Source organism: Tursiops truncatus, chromosome 11, assembly GCF_011762595.2.
Source record: "Tursiops truncatus isolate mTurTru1 chromosome 11, mTurTru1.mat.Y, whole genome shotgun sequence".
In the NCBI taxonomy this organism is placed as follows: domain Eukaryota; kingdom Metazoa; phylum Chordata; class Mammalia; order Artiodactyla; family Delphinidae; genus Tursiops; species Tursiops truncatus.
In genome coordinates this window covers 28,463,100-28,473,766 of record NC_047044.1, presented here as the reverse complement: position 1 = coordinate 28,473,766, position 10,667 = coordinate 28,463,100, and positions in this window count along the sequence as shown.

Sequence of the window (10,667 nt, the reverse complement as noted above, 5' to 3'; positions counted from 1 at the left end):
TAGAGTAAATTTAATTAATCCCACTAAACAAAATCAGATGATCCAGAAAAAGGCATATTTTGAAAGAGGTTTCACTTATGCTGATAAGTAAATTGCCCTGTCAGTGTCCATTAATTTTAGAAAAGAAGAAAAATAAAAGACCCCATGAGTGCATATTAAGTTAGATGATTTTTTTAATCATGTTTTTCAAAAGGAATAGGCTAAAGGTGTGGAATAAACTTGATCCTCTTGATTTTTTTCTTGAATAACCATATACCAAATATCTGCTTTAGTTACCTGTTGTCATAAAGCCCACATTGATTTCTGCCAACATTGGTGAACAGCCAATAGTGGGTGGAACTAATGGGGCCCTACCTTCTGTAATTAGAGATGCCATCTAACTTTGTTACTGCCTTAGATTAGTTCTTAACTGAAATCGCTTACATGTGATTGTTACTGTTAATGGGAAAGGATATTAAATACGGATTATATCTTTCATAGTCTAGCTAGCTGGGCATCTTGGACTTAATACTCCCCATCTGTGACCCTTTACAATACATTAAGCACACCTTTTCAGCAGCAGCCCTATTACAGTTAATCATGCTGGGGAAGAGATTACACTGAAAGTATTAGCAAGACACTGACATTAACCAAATGCTAGTCAGATGTGTCAAGGAACAAAGAGCTAAGTCTAGACTGTATTTTGAATGGACTTTGAGCTTTTAAGTCAATGGTATATGAGTCTTTCCATCCATCAATATGGGGATTGCCAGACTCTCAAATTACAGTGATATGTAGCCTCATGTTTTGTTAGTAAAACTACAGTAGTCAACTCATCTACCTGCTTAGGAAATTTCAATGCAAATTTTTCTGTTTATTTCTCTGTAATGTGCATATCCTTTCAATAAAAAGCAATATGGAGTACATACATGGAGTTGCAAGTAATAAAACAAGGCTTTAGAATTCTTCAGGAAAAAAATAAGTCAAATAGTAAGTATAATGATAATCTTAGCAACATATAGAATGCACTGTAATACTACTTTTCGTTTTTGGAAACTCCATTGCCTCCTGTAAAAATTAGATAGATGGTATAGCCTTATGTATGAAAAATGTAAATGTTAATGGGAGATAATCAAATGTCTGGGAAGATCATGTTTCTCAGAGCCCAGAAACAGAAAAGAGAGGAGACAAAGTTACTGTGTAAGAACCGGGGAACTGGGACATGCCTGTGTCATGGATGACTGTTAAGTTGAATCATTCTTGCTTAGCTTCATACAGTAAAATGATGAAAGGTCTGAAGGGTGGGGCTGATGGGCAAGTCTGCCTTATATTGAGGTTAGCCCGAGGTTCAGAAGTGAGCTTTGTAACAAAGAATAAATGTTCCTATGGTTCAGGGTCGGACATAGGCCAGAGTGTAGAGGGGAAGTTGATTTATGGAGATTGTAGATTTGGGACTCTTTACAAAGAACATGTTACTGAAAAGATTCTAACGTATCTACGTGTAGCTTAGAGCTTCATCAGTTCTCTATACTTCATTAGTAAACTGTGCAGAGCCTATTCCATAGAGTAACTTTAGTTCTTCTCAGGGAATCCTTTATTACATTTGTAGGGTCCTAAATTTTAAAAATATATTCCATCGTTGCTTTGTGTATTTAAAACCTTAATATTTAGATAAACTTTTTCTCAAAATTTCTACTCCTAGTAATTATTATTTTTATTCATAAATTATTAGATAACACATATATGGTATTTACCATGAGTCAAAGTCTACATACTTTATGTACATCTAAAACCTCAATTAATTCTCTTTTAAAAAATTTTATCGAAGTATAGTAGCTGTACAATATTATATGTTACAGGTATACAGTATAGTGTTCACAATTTTAAAGGTCATACTCCATTTATAGTTATTATAAAATATTGGCTATATTCTCCATGTTATATAATATATCCTTGTAGCTTATTTTATATATAATAGTTTATACCTCTTATTCCCCTACCTCTATATTGCCCCTCTCTCCCCACTGGTAACCATTAGTTGGCTCTCTATATCTGTGAGTCTGCTTCTTTTTTGTTATATTCATTAGTTTGTTGTGTTTTTTAGATTCCACATAAAAGTGATATCATACAGTATTTGTCTTTCTCTGTCTGACTTCTTTCACTTAGCATATTGCCCTTCAAGTCTATCCATGTTGCTGCAATTGGGAAAATTTTGTTCTTTTTTAATGGTTGAGTAGTATTCCATTGCATATATGTACCACATCTTCTTTACCCTTTCATCTGTTGATGGACACTTAGGTTGCTTCCATACCTTGGCAATTGTAAATACTGCTGCTATGAACATTGGGGTGCGTGTATCTTTTTGAATTAGTGCTTTCGTTTTTTTCAGATATATACCCAGAAGTGAAATTGCTGGGTCATATGGTAGTTCTATTTTTACCTTTTTGAGAAACCTCCATATTGTTTTCTGCAGTGGCTACACCAATTTATATTCCCGCCAGCAGTATACAAGGGTTCCCTTTTCTCCATGCCCTTGCCAACATTTGTTATTTGTGTTCTTTTTGCTGATAGCCATTCTGACAGGTGTGAGGTGACATGATGATTTTGACTTGCATTTCCCTGATGATTAGCATTGTTGAGCATCTTTCATGTGCCTGTTGGCCATCTGCATTTCCTCTTTGGAATAAAACCTCAATTAATTCTCATAGCAACCCTATGAAATGGTCACAGTTACATTTCTTTCAGGTAAAGAAACTGAGACATGGAAAATTCAGGTAGCTTACCTAAGATCACATAGCTACTGGCACACAAGGCTGTGAACCCAGAGGTTCTGGTTCCTGGGGACTGTGCTCTTATGCACTAGAGAATACTGCTTCTTATGAGGATGGGAATACCAGCTAACTAAAATGATGAAACCATCTTAGATGCAACGGCTGGGGCTTTGTTAAGAAAGTTATGGCATATCTACATAATAGATGAAATAACATTATTTTATGCTATGGAACATGCTCACATTATATTGATTAACCAGAAAAGTGACTTTTGTCATGGAGTACAGATACTGTGGAGCAGAATCCCTAGCTAACCAGCAAAGAACATGTAGCATGAACAAGAAATAAGTCTGTATTGTTTTAAGCCGTTGAGATTGTGGATTGCTTGTTACTGCAGCATAATATAGCCCATCCTAACCAATAGAATGAAAAACAGCAATGCTCTAAATACAAAACAGAATCTGAGGAAACAACCTAAGTGTAGTGGTGAAGATGGATCCTAACCACCCAAATGGATTATACTGGAACAGAAAAGGGCACAAATGCACTTTAATTCAGTTGTCTACCTTTGGAATTACACACCTCCATTTTTAAACACCACCTTTTAACTGTTACTGATACTTAAGCTTCAGTCTTCTTGTCTGAAAAAGTGAATAATTTACTGTGAGAATTCAATGGAACAAAATATGTAAGGCTCTTAGCACAAAGTCTAGCACACAATAATAACTCAAACCATAGTAGCTTTTTTCATTCATGGGGTACCATCCTAGCAACATGATAGAGCGACAGGTTAGACCTAAAATTGTCCTGAGAGATCAAATTTCTATTGCCAGACAAGGACTCACTTGTTTTCACTTCTTTTAGTTACTTTTAGATTCTGGGCAAAAAAGGTGAGAGATGGAGAGGCTTGCTTGCTCTCATTGTTTAAGGTAAAGCAACTGCAGCCTTTCACATAATCCATATTTCACAAATAAAGAAACCAAAGTTCTTTAGACAAAGTCAAATACCAGTAAGCCAGAACTCCTAATTTCTTTTTGTTAAATATTCACATTATGAGACATTTTTATTTAATACCTAATCTCATCAATTCCAGAGAGTTATAACTTGCCTGAGAGGATAGCATCCCTAAGATGTCACGGAAAAAAATCATGAAAAGTATCTGCAGTCCATGGAGCTTCACCAGGTGGCCACAGATGGTTCTGACCATCAGAAAATAACTGGTGTTGAAGAATAAACTACCTTCTTTGATTGAGCTCTCCCATATTGTGTGTGTAATAGATGAGATTAAGCTTAGTCTGAACAATACTAAATTCTGGAATCCCTGTTGGCTTCATTATACCTTATAACTAAAAACAAACAAGCAAACAGAATAACTTACGCTAACAAGATCGGGAAGTCTAAGGAGGGCAATATGTTGTGTATAACAAAAAACAAAGCAGTAGCAAAGAAATGAGAACCTATGTTAATAAGGTAAAATGAATCAAGTCTTAACATGAACTCTGAACAATCTGATAGAGATGTCTTTAAAGGCTATACGGCAAGGAACAAAATTCCATTGGCAAATTCTGCTTTTCCCAAGGTTTATATTACCATCCTTCCTAATGAAATGTTTTATCTCGAGAGTTTATTTCTCATTAAATATTAGTGAGGAAAACATTTATATCTTATAATTTTGAGATAAATTTGCTTGGAGTATTTAGGTAGATCCTATACATATTTAAGAGAAGAAATGAGATCAATATCTATATACATTCCTATCTACTAAAAAGAAAATGCCTTCTTACTTCTCAAGGGGTCCTTTACAACTGCTATTTTAAGCTTAGTAGCTTGAACTCCTAAAAAACAAAATTAACTCTGCCACTGGAAATTTAAAGAGATCATGTCCTTACTTTGCTTATTTATAAAGCACACCCAGGTATTCCTAGTGTCTTTTTTATTTCTTTTGAGTTTATACACACAAAAAAAGATTGTTGGCAAAATAAATTTAAAACTTAGATATTAAAATTATTGTGCAAGGTAACACAAGTTAGTTGCTTTCTCTGTATTTTTACACTGAAGTCAAATTCAATTTTACATATGTAATTCTCATGTTATTATAAGTCTAGTTCTTGTTTATTACAGAAAACAGATCTCATGAGCAGCATTATTTAGATTTTTATTAGCATATTAAAAAGCACAGATTCTTCCCTACTATCTACAATTTTGAATAATCCAATATTTTTCTATGTCGTGTGAGTTCTAAGCTTTGCTTTTTGAAATCCTTGAGTTTCAAAGAAATATAAATTTCCTGAAGAGGGATTATTAAAATATTGTGATATTGCCTAATTATCATCACTTTTATCTCCTTTATACTATAGGTTATGGGGATAGATTCTATCCTATGGGGTTTGTTCCTCAAATTGATCACCCTAATAGATAGTAGATAGATAGATAGATAGGTCACTTGGCTCTGATTTTATATATTTCACTTGTCTCTGATTATTCTATTGAAACAATATTTTTAGGAAGTAGCAAATAAACAAGAAATCAATCCCAGATATTGCTTATTTTTATACCCCATTGTGTTCTAATTTTTGAGAATGCCTCATAATTAAATATGTAATTCTGTTACGTTTATAAATTTTTGTAATATCATAAGATTTCTTCCTCTTTCTACTTAATATGTATGATGTAACAGAGAGTATTTTTTAAATCCATTATTTTGGTTTAAAACATCGTTTAGAATGAAGCAATGAAAGTCTAACATTTGTTTTACTCATATCATTTCAAAAAGGTTAGTAATGTAATTACTTAAGAGAACTTGCAAATGTAATTTAGAGTTCATTGATTATATTATAAATCATTTATTTAAATAAAAGCCTTTATATTTTTCCTAACAGAGTATCTTTTCTGGCATTGTGGACATGTTAATGATTGGTATGCAGCCTTAAATGTTTATTCGAAACAGAAAATAAGTGCACATGTGTGCATAACACAGGCAGAAACAAGATTCCTATGAAGTAGATATTTCCAAATCAACAATTATTACCAGTGTTTTTTTATCTGCAGCCATATATTTCATTACATAGAAAAAGGGAGAGTAGTAAAGATAACACAGAAATGGAAATTCAATCACACAGTTAAGATATATAATTCTAGTTTGAAAAACTTGCTTCTTGGTCACAGTATTTTGGAAAATAATAGCAGGAAGAGTAAGGCTGTTTCCAGGATGGCTTCTGTGTGGGAAAAAAAAAACACTTCCTCTGTGTTTCTCCTTTATTCTCACACTACTACCACGCTCACACTTCTAAAACCAGACCACACCAAGCAATTCGCTGTGATACCAACTAGGTGTCCTACAATATAATTCAGTTTGGACACTGTCAACTTGGAGATAGCATCAGATCCCCAGGTTAAAAGTACTCAGTCCCATAAGACTTCCTGCCACCCCCCAAATACTTCAGAGGCCAAACGCAAGCCCCAGGTTGTCTCCTGTATTTCTGACCAAACAGCTATAAGTCAGAGTTCCCACAATCCCCTTCTTGAGTGCTAGAATGACTCACAGAACTCAAGAAAACACTTACTGGTTTATTATATAATAAAGAATATGATAAAGGTTACAGATGAACATCCAAATGGAAAAGATGCATTGGGCAAGGTATGGTGACAGGGCTTGGAGTTCCATGCCCTTGCCAGGCGTGACACCCTCCCAGCACCTCCACATGTTCAGCAACACAAAGCCCATACGATTGGGATTTTTTATGGTTTCATCATGTAGCCATGATCAATTATAAACTCCATTTCTGGCCCCTCAACCCTTTCTGGAGAGCAGAGATAAACCTTCCAAGCTTCTAATCATAGCTTGGTCTTTCTGGTGACCAACCCCATCCAGGAGCCCACCAAGGGTCATCTCATTAGAACAAAAGATTCTCCTATCACCCAGGAAATTCCAAGGATTTTGGAACTCTGTGTCAAGAACCAGGGTAAAAGACCAAATTTAGAATAAAAGATGCTCCTAGTATTCTTATCACTTGGGAAATTATACGGGTTTTAGGAGCTCTGCACAGGGAACTAGGGACAGAGACCAATGTATATATTTTCTATTATTTCACAGCCTCCTTCCAAGAAATTTGTTGAGAATTTTAAGCTCTCAATACATGGGTCTGGAACAATTTTAAAGGAACAACATTTATGTTTTTGTCTTTTCTCTGTTTCAACAGAGTGCTGCATACATATCTCTAAGATCTGGTGCAGTACTGTTATTACTTATTCTGATGTCCATTTGACTTACTATATTTTATAGCCCTTAAGCCCAGAAATACATTTTGATTGTGCTTTTAATCAGTGGTATACCTAGCATATTTGACACCTGGAGCAATAATTGTTTAACACCTTCCCCCGCATTTGACAAAATTATTTTCAGTAACATTCACAAAATGCAACAAATATATATTTTTTCTGTAAACTAAGTTTTCCACTTACCAACCAAAAATATTACACCTGGCAATTTGCCCTCTATTTCACTGATTTAAATTTTAAGAACAAATAAAAAGTGGCCGTATAGGAAAAGAAGATTTTAATCTGTGTTAACTCAAGTTCTGTTTCTTCATTTTTACAGTGTGCTGTCTTTATTTAGAAACAGTAGTTTAAATGAAGGAATATATAGTATCAACAAAGCTTAGAGATTCAACTGAGTGGAGTTTCCCAAATTAAATTCCACATAGATTAGAATGTCAGTTAAAGGATAAGTAATAGAAATGTTCTAATTTGAAGAATATATGTTCGTAATTGTACTATACACACACACACACACACATATACGTATATATATAAATTCAACAGTAGTTACAGCCTAACAGAGCTCAGAGAAGCCTGCTTAGACCAGAAAAACTGTCCAGCTCACCCAGGGAACATTGAGCTACATAAAGTGATTGTTGTTTTGTGCCACTAAGTTTAGAAGTAGTTTGTTACACAGTAAAAGCTAACAAATACAATATTTTTAGGAAATTTCCAAATGCCTCGCCAATACTGGTAGAGCTAACAATTCCATTCAAAGAGGAAGTTTGTTTTAAACTTAAAAATACTGACATATAGGCACAGCTTGTTCTTCCACTACTACCTCTAATTGCTGTTTTTTTCTAATAAAACTGCAGAAACCATACACTATTTGGCAATGTGATGAGCACAGTTATGGTCAAATTCTATCAGGAATCTTTGGGAAAATATGACACATGGGAACACAAGGGTACATTGACTGAATTTTTAAGTGCTGGGCATTGAGCTAAGTACCTCCCATGCATTACCTCATTTACCATTCAAAGAATGTCTTATTTTTAATCTCCACTTTAAAGAAAAAAAAATGAGACACTAACAGTCTAAGTTACTAACCTAAGATAACCCAACCAGTAAGTTAATGAACTGGGATCCAAATGCATATTTGTCTGACTCAGAAAATGTTTAAATATTTTGCAACCTGCAAAACATCTTACAGTTTGTGTAAATACCTAAGACTACTGGAGCTTAAAGAGATTTTTAAACTATGTAACAACATTTTTAAAGATGAAGAAACAATAGAGAAGTTAAATTCAAGATTTTATAACTAGGGAGTGGCACAGCAGGAACTAGAAGGTTCATTATAGGAAATTAGATTCTCGAGTCTAACATGGTTAAATATGATTCCTATATACGGTGTACTTTGGGTCTCAGCTTTTGTGTAACCAGGACGGAAGGTGATAGAGGGTTGACTTACAGGTGAGGGTGGCAGTGATACAGAAAATACTCCATCAAAACTTTTGAGGCTGGCAATTACCAATTTCCCTGCTAATATTCCAGCATCAGGTCATTGTTTATCTAAGGAAATCTCAAATTCCTTGGGTTTCTAACTTAAAGAATTTTCGAGACAATGATATGAGCAGTTCCCTAAACCTGGCAATACACTTTCTCTCTTTTCCTTTTTTGGGATGAAAACACAGTTGATATTTTGACTTGCAAGGTTAAAGCAAATTCAAACAAGATTTTCTTTAATCAGTTCAAGAAGAACTAGAACCAGAATTAACTATTTTAAAGAAAACATTTGAAAAGACTCCTTTAGTGTTTGGGAAAATGAAATGTCAGTACCAGTGTTTTGGCACCAGAATGTCTCTGATTAAAGAGCAAATAGAAGCTTTCTTATCTGACTTTCAATCGCCTATCCCAGATTTCTAGATTACCTCTGATATTATGTTCTTAAATTTTTCTCTCATGGTCTGATCCCTATTTAAAATATTATGTTTGGTAGTATAATTCATTTCAAGTAGGAGGAAGAATTATATGATTTAGAAGTTTAATATTTAGAAGAGAATTTTCTTCCTGATCTTATCCACTACTTAAATTATTTTACATGTTGTGTTGAATATACCATGAATAAGGCAATGTTGTAATCAAAAGGTTACGTTGTCTTTGGAATCATAAATATGTAAAAAACACATGCTATGCTCAGGCACTGGAGGATCAAGTATCCACCAGCCACATTTTTTCAGACTTTGGTTTGATAAACCTATCAGTCCCTTTCACACTGAGAACCTCCTTGATAGAAAATAACATGGCTTGTCCCACCCTGCTAACCCTGTTCTATTTTCTTCTTTGCGGCATCTATCATCATCTCATATACCATGTATTTACTTGTTTTATTTGTTAACTCCTTATGTATGTTCTGTGAGGTCAGCAATATTATCTGAGGTCAGCTCTTAGGATAACTTCTCTTCTAGAAGACATCTAATGCAGCAGTTATTATCTGGTATCACTATATTCTCAATGTCTAAAAAGGTACCTAACACATGTCTAAAATAGTGATCAACAAATATATTTGAATGATGAATTAATACCTTTCTACTTTTCCTAGTTATGTATATAAAACCTTGTAACGTTACTTAAACTTTTAAAACTTCAGTTTCTGGAATAACAGATTAAAAGTGCAAACTGTGTTCCCCAGCTTCTGTTGCATGATATCTAGCCCTACTTACGGTTTTTTCATGATACGTGTTTAATATGTATAAGTCTACCGCATGCATCTTCTATGTTCTTTCCCTTCACTTGCCTTCCCTTGCCTTTCCTTGCCTTCCTTTCTGTCCCTCTCTCTCTCTAATCTCAGTTGTTGCCTTTAGTACTGGCAGATGAGCTGCTCCCAGTAGGTTTCTATCTCCCACCAGGCCGGCCCCTGCTATTCTGAGAATAGCCCCCAGCTCCCAACATGCAACTAAAGTTTTGTGTCTGGACTCTTAGGATGACTTCTCTTCTAGAGGACAACTAGTGAACAAGTTCAAATACAAGCCTAGCAACTTTGATCCATCTTCTTATCAAAAATCCTTGAAACTAAGTGAGAGATACAATTTAGGGTGACCATCCCCCACTCCACTTTCCTGAAACTCCTGGGAGATCGTAGGCAGCAAATGAATGTTAGTTTCTGCCCAGAATCTAGAATGGAAGTATAGTTACCTTGGATCTAAAGAGGATTTGAAAATTATTTATTCTCAGTTAATATGTGATAAAACTGAAACAAAAGCCAAGGGACAAGCTTAAAGTCAGTTAGTGAGTAGTGGGAGCAGTGACATTTGAGACTAAATAAGGTAAGTGTAGAGGGATAGAGATTTTGAATTATTGATGTGAGTATGTGTGTGTATGTGTATGTGTAGTGTGAGTGTGTGTACTTTATTGGAGTTTCCTTCTACCCTCTGATTCTCCCCTCTATTTGGTCAGCAACGTGTTCAATAAGGGAGGAAATTACATAGCAGAAACCAAAAAGGGAACAGATTTATATCTCTTGTGTTTTAGAAGCCTAAAGTTTAGGCCTAGGAAATGGGAGACATGGGTGGGTGCTTAGGCAAGAGACTTGGGAGAATGTGCATTGTGTAAGAGAACAGTCACCTCTCCTAAAACTAGAGAGACATCTTTGGTTTCACA